The sequence below is a fragment of the Rhinoderma darwinii genome, chromosome 6 (assembly GCF_050947455.1).
Source record: "Rhinoderma darwinii isolate aRhiDar2 chromosome 6, aRhiDar2.hap1, whole genome shotgun sequence".
NCBI classification, from domain to species: domain Eukaryota; kingdom Metazoa; phylum Chordata; class Amphibia; order Anura; family Rhinodermatidae; genus Rhinoderma; species Rhinoderma darwinii.
The window spans coordinates 35,921,930-35,941,601 of NC_134692.1; the positions used below are offsets into that span (position 1 = coordinate 35,921,930).

The 19,672-nt window shown below is 41.5% G+C and overlaps 2 long non-coding RNA genes across 2 annotated transcripts in view; one reads left to right on the forward strand and one right to left on the reverse strand.

The window, feature by feature from the left end:
* LOC142656254 (uncharacterized) overlaps window positions 1-19,672 on the reverse strand; it is a 226,358-nt gene that overhangs the window by 63,212 nt on the left and 143,474 nt on the right. Inside the window, exon 2 of the long non-coding RNA XR_012849635.1 lies at window positions 10,326-10,503. This is a non-coding gene — a long non-coding RNA (uncharacterized LOC142656254). The remainder of the gene's footprint in view (window positions 1-10,325; window positions 10,504-19,672) is intronic.
* LOC142656253 (uncharacterized) lies at window positions 5,548-10,919 on the forward strand. Its single transcript, XR_012849634.1, has 2 exons — window positions 5,548-5,618; window positions 10,679-10,919. It is a non-coding gene; the product is annotated as an uncharacterized LOC142656253 (long non-coding RNA).

Below are 19,672 nucleotides of genomic sequence, written 5' to 3' on the forward strand. Positions count from 1 at the left end.
ATTTCAAAGGCAGTTTGTGGTCTCTAGCAGAAGATTGATGTAGCCAGCTCCTAAGAATTATTGAATGGCTGTATCAATGTACACAGAGATTCCCGGATTACATTTTTTACAGGTAGTGTTTTTGTGAAGTGAAAGACCATGATTAAACAATTACATTTTTTCTATCTACCATCTGTTCGGAAAACACATTTAGTACTAGGAATATTAATGTTACCTGGTTATATACGCAACTATATTGTGTTCATTTTATCTATGGCTTACAAGCAATGGAGTCATACATTTTGTGGCCTGTACTGGGTGGTGGTCTCTATTCAAGCGAGTACTGTAGAAATAGAGCAGGGTGGGTGGGGGTAAGATATGCCAGAAGAACAGCTTGTTTTTGAGCCAAAATTTTGCAATTTTTCCATTTTTATTCTGCCGCCGCCAATTTTATGAAAGTGAGCGGTGTTTAGTGGGAGGTGGGGGCAACTACAGCCCAAAAATTGGCCTAATATATAGCACAAATGTGCGCAATAACTGATGCAATGGATGCCAGAAACGATCCCATAGACAGCCCTAGGATCAATTCTGGCATCAGTTTCCCTCTGACATATCTGTACGGAAATACGCAGAATATTTGGGAACCTTGCCTAAATCAGTAATTTGCCAATTTGGTGGCTCAAACCTGTATCTTGGTGCATCCAGAACTATGAGTTTGATTCAATAGAGGTTACCATCTGCTTCTTATATTTTTGTTCTGTCTTTGTTCACATGGGTTTCTGGGGCTACTCAGATTTCCTCTCACTATCCAAAAATATATTTGAATTGATTGGCTCTTATAGGAATGACATTATGGTGTCTATGCAGCCAAAATCTATTTGACATGCGCTATAATAAGCTGAGCTGGATGGATGTTTCAGCCTTACAAACCATGTTACTATGTTACTGTGCTACATCTATACCTTGTACAATGCCCTCCGAATAAGAGGTCTCTATGCAGCCCCCTTGTGGTTATTGCTGGTACTGCTTGTGGTTATGGACAATATTTTATAATGTAGTAATCCCTCTCTAAATATTTTAGTACTTTCCACCTTACTTCCCCAAGTATAAAATTAACCAGCTCCTTGTCTAAAGCTGTACATTATAACATGCCTAAAATAAATTGTGTAATAAAATATTTGTGTAATAAAATATATTTTTTAGTCAATGTTTTATTAAATGAGTTTCTAAACATAATTATTTGGTGTTTGATTTTTATTGTATACACCTATGTTATTTTATATTATTGTATGTAGTCATAACAATATTATTACTACTAGTACTATTAAATAATAATAATACTACTATATGAATTTTTTTGTCTCCCTTTTTCCGCTCGAGCTTTGAGTTGTCTTGACAGTGTCTTATTAAAGCTGCCATTTCTCACTGCAGTGACTTGTAGTTCATGGTGGGAGACAATCCCACTTGCCAATCTTTCTTATGTCAGGACAATGAGTGAATGACTTTTCAACATGTCATCAATCTATTTTACTTTATTGTTCTGATGTCTGGCTGATAGGAGCTGTAAATGAGGACAGTCAGTTTTCTTCTCAGTGACTGTAATGGAAAGGTGATCAGCCCTCAGAAAGAGAAGCCATCAACCTCCCACTACGATGGAACAGCTAAGCGTTACTAGGCTTCTTCTATTATACAAATAGCACGGAAATACTACTTAGATTTTTTGTAAAGAGCAGCTCTCCTTCAGTAGGACCCGGCTCATCTGTGTATTTGACGGAAAGTCCATTGATTTCACTGAGTGCCATGTAATGCCTCATTTCTTCCCACAGCAAGCAGCTTGTTGTCAGGGGATCTGTGATATGGATAGGGGTTGTCAAACGAGGTCCTGATACCAGGGAGGGACAAGCTCTTTTGGTGCCTAAGGCAGGGGTCTCTGAATGTGTCCCCTAAAACTTTGTCCCTGTAGCATGATAGCTGTCTGAAGGCTAATCAGTATTTTATTGTCCCGTCACTATTGATCCTCAGTGCTCTCATTTATAATTATAATTTAATATACTAACATACTCATTTACCTCCACCATCTCCTTCACACATGTGCTTTTTCTTTATGCATCTTTATTAGGATCCACTTGCTTTTGCAGCTTTACTTCTGACTCCATCCCTTACACACACACACACACACACACACACACACACACACAAACACACACAAACATGCACGCGCACACACACACATACACACACACACAAACACGCACACATGCACGCACACACACACATACACACACACACACACACACACACACAAACACACACACACACACAAACACACACAAACACGCACACATGCACGCACACACACACACACACACACATTTACTAGTCCTCAATGAATTAGAATATCGTCAAAAAGTTCATTTATTTCAGTAATTCAATTCAACAAGTGAAACTCATATATTATATAGATTCATTACACACAGAGTGATCTATTTCCAGCATTTTTTTCTTTTAATGTTGATGATTATGGTAACAGTTAATGAAAACCCAAAATTTAGTGTCTCAGAAAATTAGAATATTATATAAGCCCGATTTCATAAATGATTTTTAATACAGAAATGTTGTCCTACTGAAAAGTATGTCCAGTATATGCACTCAATGCTTGGTCAGACTCCTTTTTCATGAATTACTGCATCAATGCGGCATGGCATGGATGCGATCAGCCTGTGGCACTGCTGAGGTGTTATCAATGCGGTGTGGCATGGAGGTGATCAGCCTGTGGCACTGCTGAGGTGTTATCAATGCGGCGTGGCATGGAGGTGATCAGCCTGTGGCACTGCTGAGGTGTTATCAATGCGGCGTGGCATGGAGGTGATCAGCCTGTGGCACTGCTGAGGTGTTATGGAAGCCCAGGTTGCTTTGATAGCGGTTTCCACGATCCGTGCATGGCCCAGCAGCCTGGACCGCAAAAAGAATGGACATGTCTTATTACGGAGGTGTTTTGCGGTCCAGGCTCATAGAAATTAATGCACGCGGCCATGTGCACGGCCCACGGATTGCACTCCGCGGCCGTCCGACCCGAAAATCACGGCCGTGCACATGGCTACGGTCGTGTGCATGAGGCCTTAGGTTTAGTGTAGGGAAGCCCACTCATTCTATAAAAACAAAAATAAAAGTTTTGGGTAGTTTAGGTAGCAGCCTATTGCTTCTAGTTAGGGAAGTATATTTGTACTTTGTTTTTTTTTCGAGTTTTCTAAAGTTTTTCTTTTGCTGTATACCCAATTACACATGTCTAAGCACACAATTTACACGTGTCTAATCACATAAATAATAAACATGTCCCAAAGGTCATCTTCTGCCGAAGAGGCCTATGCATTTCTTGCCATAAATATATATATATATACAGAGCGGTAACTTGAAGCTCCTTGGCTACAATGCAAAATTTGTAATAGGGCCCCTCAAATATTATGTGTCATCCATAGCAGTGGTCTCTTCATATGGGGCAGATGGACCTTTTTCAGCCCCAGCAGGACCCAGGGCCTAGGTGCAACCACAACCTTTGCCCTATAGTTATGCCCGTATATATATATATATATATATATATATATATATATACACACTGCAGTCCGACTCTCGTCTACAGTATAGCATTGATTGGTTACAGTGGGCATATGCCACTTTCTCCGCCTACCCTTCATTCTGCGCATGGTCCTGTTTTAGCCTAGCAATGTGACTGGCTAAAAAGCTGCATATGACAAATGGAGCAAGACACATCTTTGCTTTGGACGCCTGCAAGAATTATTTGTATTGAGAAATATAAATAATTTGGTACTCCAATCTTCCCTATACAGCAATTTATAGAATTAATCCCTAACATTGTGTATGGAAAAAACTGTACGCTGCTCTATTTTTATTTCTATAGGGAAAGTGAAAGGTTCTCTTGACGCAAGACAGATCTGTAAATTATTTTATGCAGCGGTTGCAGCTCGCACCTGCTAAGTTCTTTCACACTATTTCCTTACTTCATGATAATGGAAAAAATGTTGTCCTCAGCGATAATGGTAAAATTTCAGAAATGCAATGGCGTTTATTTAAAGGGAATCTATAACTTTAAGAACAGGGTTGATATAAAAGACCAGTAGATTTGTTTTAACCATGTTATATATACTATGTGAGCAGATCTCAGAAAATAGCAGTTGATGAGGAAATTTGGCCAAATAATTTAGTACATAGTGTGTGCCGTATTTATTATATGTTTTACGCAATTTTTACGTCATTTTAAGTGTCTAGAGAAAGGGACATGGATTAGAGGAGTCAAAAAACTTGTCACGTTTAGTAAAGATACCAAGATATTGGCATATACTAGTATATTTCTTTACTCATATTCAAGTACTTGGCCCATTGATAAATACGGAGTAGGAATAAGTGACCCAATGCCCGCTGGGCAGTTCTGTTACATGTATTACTTCAGTACTAACCAGTCAGTGACTCTCCCTTGATATTTTCTATTAATAATAGAGGGCAAATGTGCTTTGGATAATCTGGATCTTTTCAGAAGCCGCCCCTGGACTGCGTGCATGGTAAATGCATTTATTCTGTCAATGTAGTTTCACTAGCATTGCACATCAATCTATAAATCTATCACTTTCTCTCCTCTGTAAATTGAAAATACTTGGCACAGTGTTAACTGCTCTATCTACCCACATCCTCTGCTAAATTGTGTGTTTTGTTTTATTATTCAACTATTGGTTTATGTAGTACATCCTTGCCCTTGCCAAAATACACATACATATTCAATTTATGGGAAGTAATTTAATGGCTCACACTTAATATCATTAACGTGGGAGAGTGCCGCCGGTTGTGATCTTCCATCACCTACAGCATTAGCTTTTAACACACACACAGACACATGCACACACACACACACACACACACACACACACAAACCACAAATAAATTGCATGTTTATCACTCAAATATTCTGCATGTCCCAGCAGTATAAGGGTTAATACAGAAATGCAATCTTTTGTTACGCAGTGGTGTAAACAGGATTTTATCAAAGGGAAGGGGCATTATACATGTGTGCACAATTACACACCACAAAAAAACAAAGCACAAACACAAAAGATACCCAATATACCCAGATCATCATTGGTGCTGACCTCCTTTAGGCTCCTGCTATACCCTAAGCCCCTTTAGCTACTTTCTAAAAACTGTTGAATTTTAATAAAATAAACACACAATACAGGGAAGGATAGTCCCATATTGTGCCCTTTGTGTTAAAGGGTTAAGCATGTTCCCTATGATGCAATGTCAAATTGCCAACCCTATAAACGAAGTAAGTAGTGGTGTCAGGAACATGATCTGGTGGGTCTCATGTTTAGCAACAGTGCATATGGTGACATCACAGGGGTTCATGACATCACAAGTTTGTGACATCACACGGGTAATAGGCACTGTCAGTGAAATTGCTGACATGTCCTCTTTAAGGTTCCAGAATGGGTGGTGATGTCACAGGTGGGAGTGTGGCAGGTACTTATGTCATAAGGGGGGTACACGCTATAAACTGAGTCCTGGGACCTGCAGTGTCCAGACAGCCGCGACAGAGTCACTATGAAGCATAGATGGCCAGGGCTGGGGTTGTGGTACGTCCCCTTTAAGGTTTGATAGAGTGTGATGATAAAGTCATGGAACATGAACTAATATTCTTTATAATTTATAGTATCCATTATCATTTAAAAAAAAAAAAAAAGCATTTGAGTTGTATATTATGTTGCATTGCAGCAGCTGGGACACTGGACTCTGTAATATATACTGTAGCTGCTCATGAACCTCTTGTTTAAAGAGTGAGGGAACACTTCATGTTAGTCAATCAGTGTTTGGCACAGGAGTAATGGGAGTTTTACACTGGGCGATCATCTGCTGGTCGTATCGTCTTAAAAAAGTAAAATATTATCGTTGTTTTCAGCACATCTCTTTGTCTAAACAGGGAGACGCGCTGCTGACATGATAATAATGTATGGGGACCAGCGATCGGAGTAACGACTGCTCGTCCCCATCCATACAACGAGCGCCGATAAACGATGTCTCGGTATAATAGGGGCTTTAGATATCCCTGCAAAAATGATCTGCAACAGACCACTTCTGCATGAAGAGATAAGCAGTGTCTATGTAGTGCCACTTATCTTATAGTCAGATTAAACTTCTGACATCAGATTGTTTTTTTTATATATATTACAAATATTATTTGCAGACATTTCAACGGAAATTTTTATTGATGTGTGTTATATAAATATAATATTTTGACTAGTACACATACATCATTCTCATTCAGGTGTAAAGACTATTTTAAGTTGAAAGTTGTGGGAGGTAGGTTGGAATAAACTTTAGGTTGTGTTCACATGCAGCAGATTTACTGAAGAAATTTGAGCAACAAAGCTGCCACATGTGAACACACCCTAAGGGGAGCAAAAAGTGGCCTCTTTTTACAAATTATAAAAAGAGGGCAGCTCTTTTCTTACACATCTTACATTTTACACTTATTTCAGCACAACAGTTTGATTGAATAAGATTGGGCGAGTGTTGTGTATAATAATTTCTTTTTTCTGGCGACTTCACCAACTACAATCGTCTTGCATAAAAATGTGATGTTCAGGGGCGAATTTAGGGAAACAACTGTCTGCCTATAGTCTCCAGCAATGTAGTCCTGTTTCTGTGCATAACGCAGCTATAGTAAAAGTTCTTCACTCTGGCACTTGATGGTCAATAATTTGACAAATTATCCAAACTCTCACAAAACCATTAGTTATTGATTGAGCAGATGTAAAGACCACCTTTTCTACCTCCTGAGGCAGGGATACAAAACTTATTCACCTTGATTCTTCCCCACCTATTCCAGGAGGGAATTGAAGCATGCTCCCTCCCCATTACTAGCTAACGTTACGATGAAGATGGAGCCCATTGTGAAGAAAACCAACCAGAGTTACGGCCACACCAGGGATGGACACAGACAGCTGAGGGCCCCTGTGTAAAAACAGTATATGGGCCCCTTACTCTCCAATATCTCATCATAAATCACCCCTTTATGTCTTTCTAACAATCCATCAGTAATTGGTAGCCATAAAAATCATTAGCTCAGACATTCACATGCAATCTAAAAGACAGAAGAAGGCTTCTTTAAGGTGACACTGGGCCCCCTTACCTACTTGGGCCCCTGTGCAGCCGCACAGGTTTTACCAATGTTATGTTCGCCCCTGGGCGATACCATCCCTACACCCGAAGGGTAGTGGCTGTCTCTATGGAATATATGCCCTTGCTGTATCCTAATTTTCATTGGCATGGCACAAGAATCAAGTAATGAAGAGTGCCGTGGCCATCTGTGCCTCCCATTGAATTGCCTGGCGTCGTCTCCACACATCAGAGCATCTGCTCACCATTGGCTGCCATGAGGGTTGAGGCTAAAGAGCTGTGGTGTCACAGGTTTATCGGTCAGGCGCAGTGGGTGGTGACCGCTACATCTTGTCTGGCGTTATGCCTTCTCCTGTGCTGCACAAGCTCAATATAGTCCAAAGCAGTGAATGCTGTTGAAATTCTTTTCACTGAATTATTTGCTTCAATGTATCTAGTTGGGATTCTTTTTTGAAAAGTGACCATTATTAGTCAGAGGTAGGGTAAGTTCACAAAATTGCTGCAGATTTCCTATTCAGATTTGGAGGCAGAAAATCAACAGTGTTTTATAGTATCAGCAAAGGGGATAAAATGTAACAAATCTCATCCACTCCCTGCACGGAATGGTCACACGTTTGTTGCAGATTTTCACCGTTGAGTTCAATGGAAAATTGAAAAAGATTATACATACTTTTCCTGGCGCTCCTACCCTGACATGTCCTTCGCCCTGGGTTGGACTGTGTTGAGCCTCCATCCTGGGATGAGGTTTTTTTTTCATTTGACTGCTGCAGCCAATCACAGGCTACAGTGTCACATGGGACAAGATGTCATCCCAGGAGGCGGCTCAACACAGATCAGCCGGGGGAGCAGGGATTGTTCGCTATGGCAGCGCCAGGAGAGGGGAGGCGAGTATTGTCTTTTATTCTTTTTTTTTAATCCCCTCTTCGTTTCTGCAGTGCAAATCTGGCCAAAAATCGCACCAAATCAAACGCAATTTGGTGCAGACTTTCGGCTGGAATTCCCTGCGAAATCTGGGTCGGATTTGCTGCAGAGTTTTCTGCGGCCGACTTTGGATGTTTTCCTGAAACTAGCTACAGGTATATAAGCAGGGGCGTAACTAGGAAAGACTGGGCCCCATAGAAAACTTTTGACTGGGGCCCCCCATCCCCTGGGTATCACACAACCCCCCCTTGTAGATAGTGCCTCCCTATAGATTCTGCCACACAGCGCCCCCTATAGATAGCACCATATAGCCCCCTGTAGATAGCGCCATACACAGCCCCCTGTAGATAGCGCCATACACAGCCCCCTGTAGATAGCGCCATACACAGCCCCTTGTAGATAACGCCTTACAGCCCTCCTGTACATAACGCCATACAGCCCTCCCCCTGTAGATAACCCCATACAGTACTCCCACTGTAGATAGCGCCATACAGCCCTCCCCCTGTAGATAACGCCATACAGCCATCCCCCTGTAGATAATGCCATACAGCCCCCCTGTAGATAATGCCATACAGCTCCCTGTAGATAACGCCATACAGCCCCCCTGTAGATTACACCATACAGCCCCAAATCCCCCCTGTAGATGACGCCATACAGCCCTCCTGTAGATAACGCCATACAGCCCCAAATCCCCCCTGTAGATGACGCCATACAGCCCCCTGTAGATAACGCCATACAGCCCCCCTGTAGATAATGCCATACAGCCCCCCCTGTAGATTACACCATACAGCCCCCCCTGTAGACTACACCATACAGCCCCCCCTGTAGATAACGCCATACAGCCCCCCCCCCCAAAAAAAACGGCCTATAGTTTGTCCTACAAAAGAGATGTATCCCCTATCCACAGGATAGGGGATACATGTGTGATCGCTGGCAGCGATAAGGAGAACGGGGGAATGAAAGTCCCCCCAAGTTCTCCATGACAAACCTCGGACTTCCGTGGTCTTCGCAGTTCAATAAAAATTAAAGGAGCGCTGGTCACGCATGCGCACAAGCGCGACCAGTGCACAAGTAATTTCTATGGAGCTGCCGACAGCCCCCTGGAAGTCTGAGGTCTGTCATGGAGAACTTCTGGGGACTTTCGGTCCCCAGTTCTCCTTATCGCTGGGCGTCCCAGCGATCCCACATGTATCCCCTATCCTGTGGATAGGGGATGCATGTCTTTTGTAGGAACAACCCCTTCAGTGGCGTCGCGCTGTAGCAGCCATAGCAGCTGCTAGCAGAGCCTCCGGCCATGGGGGGGGGGCCCGTGCCGGCGGGTGTCACGGGCCCCCTCATGCTGCGGGCCCCGTAGCAGCCGCTACGGCTGCTATAGCGGTAGTTACGCCACTGTATATAAGATCTGAATATATTTAGGGGGTCTGGGGTCTGATTAAGGGGTCTGGTCTGAGGTCTGATATTATTATATGGGGTCTGAATATATTTAGCCATGCCCTTTTATATGTCACACCCCTTAAAAAACACCACTCTAATTTTTATTGTGACCCACTGTTCGAGTATTTCCCTGTGAAGGGCTGTCCCAGGTTCACATCTCGGAAGACAAGAATAATCTTTTCTGTGTGTGATGCATTATCAATTTTAGTTACAGAAAAAAAATAAGAATGTGAACCTGCCTCTATTACTTTTGTGCCACAATAATTTTCAGACTTTTAAAATACACAAATAAAACCTGAATCATAAAACAAAGAAATCAGATTATACCCCCATATGCATGTATTATAGAAAAGTAGACAATGGGAACATTGTAAAAATGACATCCAGCAAACTACACTCATGAACGCCTTCGTGCAATTTTGTATCAAAACATAACGTTGTTTAAAAAAAATGCATAAAAGTCACGTTAAATCCAAGCAGAGCCTGAGACGCACAACACCACTGAGGGATAAAAGTTTAAGATGTGCAGAGTTCACACATGCCATTATGTCTTTATCTACATGCAGATATCTTTATATATATTATTCATTAGAACTAAAAAGACTAAAAATCTCTGCAATTCCGGTAAAATGGATTCATGAAGTTGACAAATGGTCTGATTAGGTGCAGGAAGGGATTAGTGTAACTGCCTATCTTCTATTGGTTGGTTCTATTAGTATTGTAAGAGATATAAGTCAAAATAAAAAATATTAAAAATAAAGGATAAAAGTTTTTTTTTTAGGAATATAAAAACTTTACAATATTCTTACCTTTAGGTCCGTATTTTTCACAAGCTTCTAACGTGAACATTTTTGTGTCTGTATTATAGCCGCTAATCGAATGACCGGCACTAACAGTATGAAACCGGCCTTAGAGTGCCTCACCATTCCCTCGCTGGCGCTGTTCGGGTCCCCTGCCTCATCTGTTGACCATCATGTGAATGGGCCGCTATAGTGACAGCAATGGAAAGGGAAATTTATTTATCTGCTACTTCCCTACTAATGATTTATACATTGATTATTTATAACATTAAATGCTATTACAAACCCACCCAAGTTTTAATGGAAAACATAAAAAACGTGCTGTGTCTTCCTTACAACTGTGTTCACTTTTTCACTTACAGATTTGCTGGTGCTTATTAAAACGTTTGCCAGGAAATGTTTTTTGTATTATATCGCTTGGCTCAACAGTAAACGAAACATAGCAGATCACACCATGATGTATCTAGCACAGGGCGCTTGAGAAAAATGAGGCACGCACGATGATCTGGTACAACTCGGCCTATCATGACTATATGAGTCTGTGTGAGAAGCGGCTTTAATGGATTATATATAGACATACATAAAGTTATACAAGAGTCATAATTGTCACAATTGTTTAACAATAAATTTTTATTGGTATGAAGTGCAGAATTCTTGTAAGGTACTAGAGATATCCTGCAGTAAATGTGGCGACGCAATAAAGAATTACTGTGATCTAGTAAAGCTTAAAGAAATGGCAAATATGAAGAAATAAATCCCTTTCTTAAAGTTTCAAGGAACTGTACAATTAAACATGTTATATTCAGACAGCCTTTAAAGGAAATGTACACATTTGCAACCATTTTTTTTCTTTTTATTGTTCCAAAAATAAATGGTAAAGAAACTTTGCTAGTAGTCTTAATAACAAAATAATATTTTGAGTCTACAGCTGCTATGTAGACCTATGTGTCTCCATAGTAACAGACTACAAACCATGTGTGAAATCTTATACTGCAATCATGTATTACTTCACTCCCTCTACCTCTTCTTCTTGCAAACCTACAGACAGTAGGACAAACACATGGCTGCTGAAGGCAGTCTGTAGCCATGGAAACACATAGGTCTGCATAGTAACTGTATAGAGAAAGCAGGAGATTTTTTTTTTATTTGCAACTATTTGCAAAGTTGCTTTTTTTTTATTTTAGATGAATTTCAACAAAAGTGCATATACCTTTTAAGAAAGTGATAAATAGGGAAATTCCCTCTATATGCCCTCTATAATCTAGTTTTATTTGCGTTTCTAATCATTCACAATTTGTTGGTAAAAGCTGGCAAAGAACTGATCACCATGGGTCTGGCTTTAGAAATCTCCGGCTGGTCATACATTATCGGCCACTGCGGGAGATATGTAATATTACATGACGGACATTGAAATAAATTGCTGTTCATGTATTACATGGAAGGGTCGGGTCTGCAAGTGCGAGAGCTGCTCTCTGTTAGCAACTGTCTGATCTGGCTCAAAGAGGGGGGTTCCGAACAAGGAACTACCCTCTATGACATCTATATTTGACCATTCACCATTTTGACCATTGCATAGGGCCAAAAATCCAGCTCTGTATGGCCACCTTAAGAACTTGTTACGCTCACACTTGCCAGTAGTTTGTATGCCTTATGAGGCATACGTAGACATGTCAACACTCACATGAAATAATATATATTTTATGTGTGTCTATAAATCCACAGCTTTTGTCTGCATTTCAAATCTCGGTCTTTATGGTCAAATTTTCACATCAATTGTTTCAGGTTTTAACACAGATATAAAATAAATCTAAAACAAATTCTTATTCTGTAAAGTTTAATGTCATTACCCTTTCAATTTATGAGCAATCGTAGGTTTACATTGCGCAATGTTTGATTTGGACATCAATGGCCGGTGTACTGTGACCCATTCAAAAGCCAGAGCTATCAGTGGTTACTGGGGAAGTGACGGAAGCTCTGAATGAGGGTGATTAAGGAGTCAGCCATCATGTAGATATGCAGAAATCTGGGCCGCACATCTACTTCTTATACATTGCTGTATTGCGGCTCAGCAAAATTTATAAACATGAACATGAGGTTCTTAGTAAACATTTTGATCCAGCTGTATAAGCCCACTTGCCACTTCATGGGAACCTCTTTTAAGTGAGTCCCTACTCTAATAGGTGCGGTGTCACATGACAACCAATGTCACCGCAGCACAGCACCTGCAGGGGGAGCAACCCAAGGGGACCAACAGCACCTCTGCTGCCAGGTTAAGCCACCTTGGCTTTGGGCCACATCCCACATAGGAACAGCACTACAGCAACAAAGACACACACAACACCACAACCAAGTGAGCAGATCAAAAAAGCTCACATTTCCATGTGGTGTTAGTGAAGTATAGGCAGCTAGGTAAAAAGCTCTCCAAATACAATGCATTTCGGGGATTCAGTACCCCTTTCTCAAGTACATGAGACAATCTTATGTACATGAAAAAAGGGGTACTGAATTCCCAAAATGCGTTGTATTTGGAGACTTTTTGTACAATAAAGAAAAACATCTCTCAACTCTGTGTGCTGGAAGTTTTGCGCCTGAAAGGTGTCTCTTTTTTGCTGTGGATTCCAATTCTGGTCTCATGTTATCTCAGTGAATAGACTAAGAGCAAATAGGTAGAAATGGTCCAGGTTTTTTCTCTCGCCGACGTGGAAAATGGAGACTACAGTACTTAGATTATCCATGCAGCCTCTAAATGGGTGAGGGCAAAGCAAGAGGCATAACTCTAAGCTCTTGGGCCACATTTCAAAATCTGTAAAGGTCCTCCCACCGACGATGTGCCATTTATAATACTGGTGTCTTCTTATGTGGTAGAGGGGCCATTGGAAACAGATGAAATTACAACCTCTACACCCCTCTATATAGCCACGCCCCTATATCGCAGTTAGGGGGGATTCACACGAGCGTGTATTCGGTCCGTGCGGGCCGCGTGGTTTTCACGCGGCACGCATGGACCAATACAAGTCTATGGGGCAGTACAGACAGTCCGTGCTTTTTGCGCAGCGTTTGTCTGCTGCGCAAAAAGCGCGACAGGTTCAATAACTCTGCGTATTTCGCGCATCACGCACCCATTGAAGTCAATGGGTGCGTGAAAATCACGCGCACCACACGGAAGCACTTCCGTGGGACGAGCGTGATTCGCGCAACAGCAGTGAAAAGGATGAATGAAAACCGAAAAGCACCACGTGCTTTTCTGTTTCCAAACATCCAAACGGAGTGTCTTTGCGATGAGCGAAGCCGGACAAGCGTACCGAACTTCACCGGGTTCGGCCAAACTCGTTTTGGCCGATCCCGGCCAAAAAATTATCGGTACGCGACGTCAGGAGATAGTCACTGTCCATGGTGCTGAAAGAGTTAAACTGTTTCAGCACCATGGACAGTGACTTGCGATCCCAAAATACATTAACCTGTAAAAAAACCCGAAGTTCTAACTTACCGATTACTCCTGTCTCCTTCCTGCAGTCCGACCTCCCGGGATGACACTTCAGTTCAAGTGACAGCTCCAGCCAATCACAGGCCAAGCACAGGCTGCAGCCAATCACAGGCTGCAGCGGTCACTTGGACTGCTGCGTCATCCAGGGAGGTGGGGCCCGATGTCAAGAGAGGCGCGTCACCAAGGACGCGTCACCAAGGACGCGTCACCAAGGCAACGGCCGGGAAGTTCTCGGTAAGTAGGAACTTTATCTTTTTTTTTAACAGGTTTTTCGCTGTTGTGTTCGGCATTCACTGTCGAGGGTGCTGAAAGATTTAGCTCTTTCAGCACCTTGGACAGTGACGGGCGTTGACAAGCCTCATCTCTATGATGCCGGCTGCGCGAAAATCACGCAGCCGCGCATCAGACACGCATGACACACGCAGCTGTCAAATGGTTTTTGCGCTCGCAAAACGCTGCGTTGTTTGCGCGCGCAAAAACGCAACGTTCGTGTGAATCTGCCCTTAATGTTAATGTTTAACACACATTTGGAAATAGTATACCTAAAGTGACCAACCCCTTTAAGTTCTGTAACTAATACTAATAGGTCTTCTCCTCACCAAACTCTCCCATCATCTATTCTGAATGCAGCAGCCAGACTCATATTTCTGGCCACACTAATGCCTCTACCCCATGCCAGTCACTGCACTGGATAGCTACACCAACGCCTCTACCCTGTGCCAGTCAATGCACTGCACCGCTACACCAATACCTCTACCCTGTGCCAGTCAATGCACTGCACCGCCACACCAATACCTCTACCCTGTGCCAGTCAATGCACTGCACCGCCACACCAATACCTCTACGCTGTGCCAGTCAATGCACTGCACCGCCACACCAATACCTCTACCCTGTGCCAGTCAATGCACTGCACCGCCACACCAATACCTCTACCCTGTGCCAGTCACTGCACTGGTTGCCCATTCACTTTAGAATTCAATTTAAATGTATTACTGTTACCCACAAAGCTCTCCCACAGTGCAGCTCCCTACATCTCCTCCCTTATCTCTACCCTCCTACCCGTGCTCTACGTCCTGACAATAACCTCAGATGAACATCCTTCATAATCCGAACCGCCGACTCCTGTCTCCAAGACTTCTCTTGTGCTGCACCAGTCCTCTGGAATGTGCTACCCAGACAATTAGATTAAATCCCAACAGCCACAGTTTTACGGGTGCTCCTAAAAACACGTCTTTCCAGGCAGGCCTAGCACATTCCCTAATCTGGCTAATCCCTAATCTGACTCCTTTCACTTACCACCCTTAACGTCCTCAGAACCTGATTTCTTAATTTAAAAATACACGCCACACTCATTGCACCCTAATATACTTTATATCTGTCATACACAGATACTGGCTGGTGACCGGCTCATGCAGCTTTATCTATACTACCCTATGTTTATAAAAGATGGCCGGACCATTGTACTGAACAAGCACTTTTACCTCTTGCATCACCCCTATTTCCTCATAGATTGTAAGCTCTTGTTGTCACTCCTCTTGTTTGAACTGTTTTGTTTTGTCACTATGTAATGTCTGATATTGTCTGCACATGTTACCTCTGAATTGTAAAGTGCAGCAGGATAAGTTGCCGCTTTATGAAGATAATTATTATTACAATTATTATTACAACAACAAGAACATTTACGACATTAAGCCCTTAAAGAGGCTCTGTCACCAGATTTTGCAACCCCTATCTGCTATTGCAGCAGATCGGCGCTGCAATGTAGATTACAGTAACGTTTTTATTTTAAAAAAACGAGCATTTTTGGCCAAGTTATGACCATTTTTGTAGTTATGCAAATGAGGCTTGCAAAAGTCCAAGTGGGTGTGTTTAAAAGTAAAAGTCCAAGTGGGCGTGTATTATGTGCGTACATCGGGGCGTTTTTAATACTTTTACTAGCTGGGCGTTCTGATGAGAAGTATCATCCACTTCTCTTCAGAACGCCCAGCTTCTGCCATATCACGCTGTGACGTCACTCACAGGTCCTGCATCGTGTCAGACGAGCGAGGACACATCGGCACCAGAGGCTACAGTTGATTCTGCAGCAGCATCGGCGTTAGCAGGTAAGTAGCTACATCGACTTACCTGCTAACGCCGATGCTGCTGCAGAATCAACTGTAGCCTCTGGTGCCGATGTGTCCTCGCTCGTCTGACACGATGCAGGACCTGTGAGTGACGTCACAGCGTGATCTGGCAGAAGCTGGGCGTTCTGAAGAGAAGTGGATGATACTTCTCATCAGAACGCCCAGCTAGTAAAAGTATTAAAAACGCCCCGATGTACGCACATAATACACGCCCACTTGGACTTTTACTTTTAAACACACCCACTTGGACTTTTGCAAGCCTCATTTGCATAACTACAAAAATGGTCATAACTTGGCCAAAAATGATTGTTTTTTAAAAATAAAAACGTTACTGTAATCTACATTGCAGCGCCTATCTGCTGCAATAGCAGATAGGGGCTGCAAAATCTGGTGACAGAGCCTCTTTAAGTACCAGGCCATTTTTAGTTTTTAAATTTCGTTTTTCTTCTGTTTAAAGGGAAGGTGTCATGAATTTTCTTTTTTTTTTATCATATTGCTTTTAATATGATATTAACATAAATGTTATTTATTTATATTCTCGTGTTCTACTTTTTACTTTGTTCTTATTTTTACTTCTCTATGGGGGCTGCCATTTATTTTCATCTCTGTATGTGTTGATTACCGACACATACAGAGATAGAATATGGCACATACAACCCCATAGAGTATGCGAACGGGAGCCGTTCCATTCACTGCAGCGTACGCCGTCTGTGTGGGAACGACGCATGCGCTGCTCCCACACAGACCAAAACGAAGCTCGTTCGCAGAGCGAAATCCGGCGGCATTTTCATGTGGACCGGAAGCCGCTGCCGGACAGTAAGATGACGCGGCCGCGGCTTTCGACCATATGTTCAAGGAAGCGAAGGAGCAAGGCATAGTTGCAGAGGCGGCAGCGGCGGAAGGAGCAGGTAATTTATGTTCGTGTATGTGATGTGTGTATTATGTTCGTGTATGTTCGTGTTATACTGTCTGCTGAGCACTGTATTTAATCCTCCTACACTGTGCAATCGCTCAGAAAATGGCGGCACAGTGTAGGAGGTTTGAAGATTCAAACCCCTCCTTCTACTGGCACTAGCCAGAATAAGGGAGGGAGGATTGTGTGAGGACACTAGAGAGAGGGTGTCTACCCAAAATTTGCAGCATAAAGCAATGAGGTTGACCACGCTGCAATTTTGGGAACGGCTCCCTCTAGTGGCCAGCACATGGAAATGTTATAAATTAGAATCTAATTTATAATATTTCCTGACTTGTGAAAAAAATTAAAAAAATTAAAACAATGTGTAATCACTTAAATACTAATTGTTTAACTAAAAAAATAAAATAAATTCTTGCGACACATTCCCTTTAAGGCTTGTTTTTTTGCGGGACAAGTTGTATTTTTTAATGGCACAATATAATATACTGAAAAATATTTAAACATTATTTTATGGGGTGGAATGGGAAAAAAACAGCAATACCAATAGTTTCTTGGGGTTTGATTTTACGGAGTTCACCCTGAGGTAAAAATTACTAGTTAACTTTGTTCTCCGGGTCAGTACAATTACGTCAATACCAAATTAATATACAGTCCTTTTTTATGTTTTAATACTTTTACAAAATAAAAAAACATTTGCTGGAAATAAAATCGTTTTGTGTTGCCATATTCCATAATGACCCGCAATTTTTTTTATTTTTCCGCTGATGGAGCCAAGTTAGGGCTTGTTTTTTGTAGGACGAGCTGCAGTTTTTATTGGTACTTTTTTAGGGAACATACACAGTTTTTAGCACTTTTTTTTAAAAAACTTTTTGAGGAGACAATTTAATTAAAAAAAGTAGCAATTTTGGCATTTACCGTGTGGGATCAATATTGTTATATTGTAATAGTGCAGACTTTTATCGATGTGGTGATACCAATTGTGTAGTTTTTTTTATTGTTTACATTATTTTATGGAAACATGGGAAAACGAGGATTTTTTTAAATTGAATTATTTTTTGTATATTGTTAAAAACTTTTTTAAACTTATTTTCAGTCCCACTATAAGGCTTGAACATGCAATCGTTTGATCACTGGTAGAATACACAGCACTACTTAACAGTCTTAATAGGAGCACTAAAATGGCAGACCTGAAGGCCTTCAGTAGGCTTCCAGTGATCATAACAACGCATCTGCACTGTGATTGGGTCGCAGGGGGGTCGATAAGATGACAGAGGGCCCCCTTCATTTAACTGCTTAGATGACACAGTCACTATTGAGCGAGGCAACTAAGCAATTAAACGGCCGGGATCGAGGGTGTTATCACTGATCCCAGACGTTGGAATGAGGTGTTAGCTGTAATAATGCACATGTTCTGTATAGAAGGAGGGTGGGCCCTCAGAATCATATCTTATATTGGGCCCAAAGAACCACATTCCAACACTGGTCACAATCCCAAAAAATTCCAGATTCAATCAGTGGACTAATAGGGCAAATCGATTGTACTTATTTGTGATTTGCTTTTGAAGGCCAAAGATTAGCGAATTGATTCCCTTATTGTATTTTTGGGGCTTGCAAGTTGGCAGGTCTGGAAAATCTGTGAATTGGGCTGAATAATTTGCCCTTTTTGATTTACTATACTCCACAACAATATAACCATAGAATTTTGCAGAATCCTCATGTGTTCATTTTATCCATAAATTGTGCAAAACTTCATAAATTGCCAAAACCTCATAGCATCCCTTTTAATAAATTCATAGACTGCACACCTTAAAACTCATAGATCTGTTCCCCGAGCGGAATAACAAATACTATTATGCAAAGCGAAGCATCTAATCATCTGTTCGGCTATGACAGTGCCTCTAAAGTGAACTCAGAAGGGTGTGCACAACTATGTAAATTTACAATTTCATGATCCCATAGCTATTCACAGAAAATCAGAGACTTTTGTTTTATTTACGGACATAAAAGACACATTGCATTCTGGAGCCATTCATTTTCAGAGAGAATTTAAAGTTGTAAATTTTTCCTCAGGAGAAGCACATTTTGCTTGACTTAAGATTGAAAATTGTTGAGAGATTATTATGGCAGTCACCATATTATGTTAAACATGTCAATTTACATGTTGAAATTTTTACCTACCTCCATTTTTTAACATGCCAAAATATGTCAACGTAAATGAGCAAATAATCTGTAAAATTCAGAGGTTATTCAAATTTCAGTGTAATGGGGTGAACACCAGATGAAACTCCACTTCATTTTGCATAAGTATTTTTAGTCACACAGCGCAACCTAGTGGACATAAAGTGAACTGTGGTAAACCAACACATTCAGTCAGTGATTTCTGCCCCCTTTTCGCTGTGAAATAGTCCTTTACTATTAATGCAAGTTAAGGGCCTTTGTACAATTGATCCTGCTGCATCGTATATAGTGATGTAACTCAAAATGGGAAATGCTGATATTTTTTTCTGGCACAAATAATATATTTACATAGAAAGATACTTCAGCACTAGTCATTTGCGTGGGTTTGGCTATTCCCTATTACGGGGCAGGGCACTCTGATGTGCCCCAACAGACACCAAGTTCCCTCCCACATCGGCCTGGCTGTACAGTAGATTGCTTTGTCAGTTCTCTGTGGATTAAAAACAGACTACTGGTGCAGAATTGCAGAGAAAAATGAAATAAATGTGAAACACATAGACAGGCATTATATATAATACCAATAGTTCCATGCCATATCTGTATACATTTATATGATTATTATTTATTACTCTACTTCTGCATAGAACCAACGTAT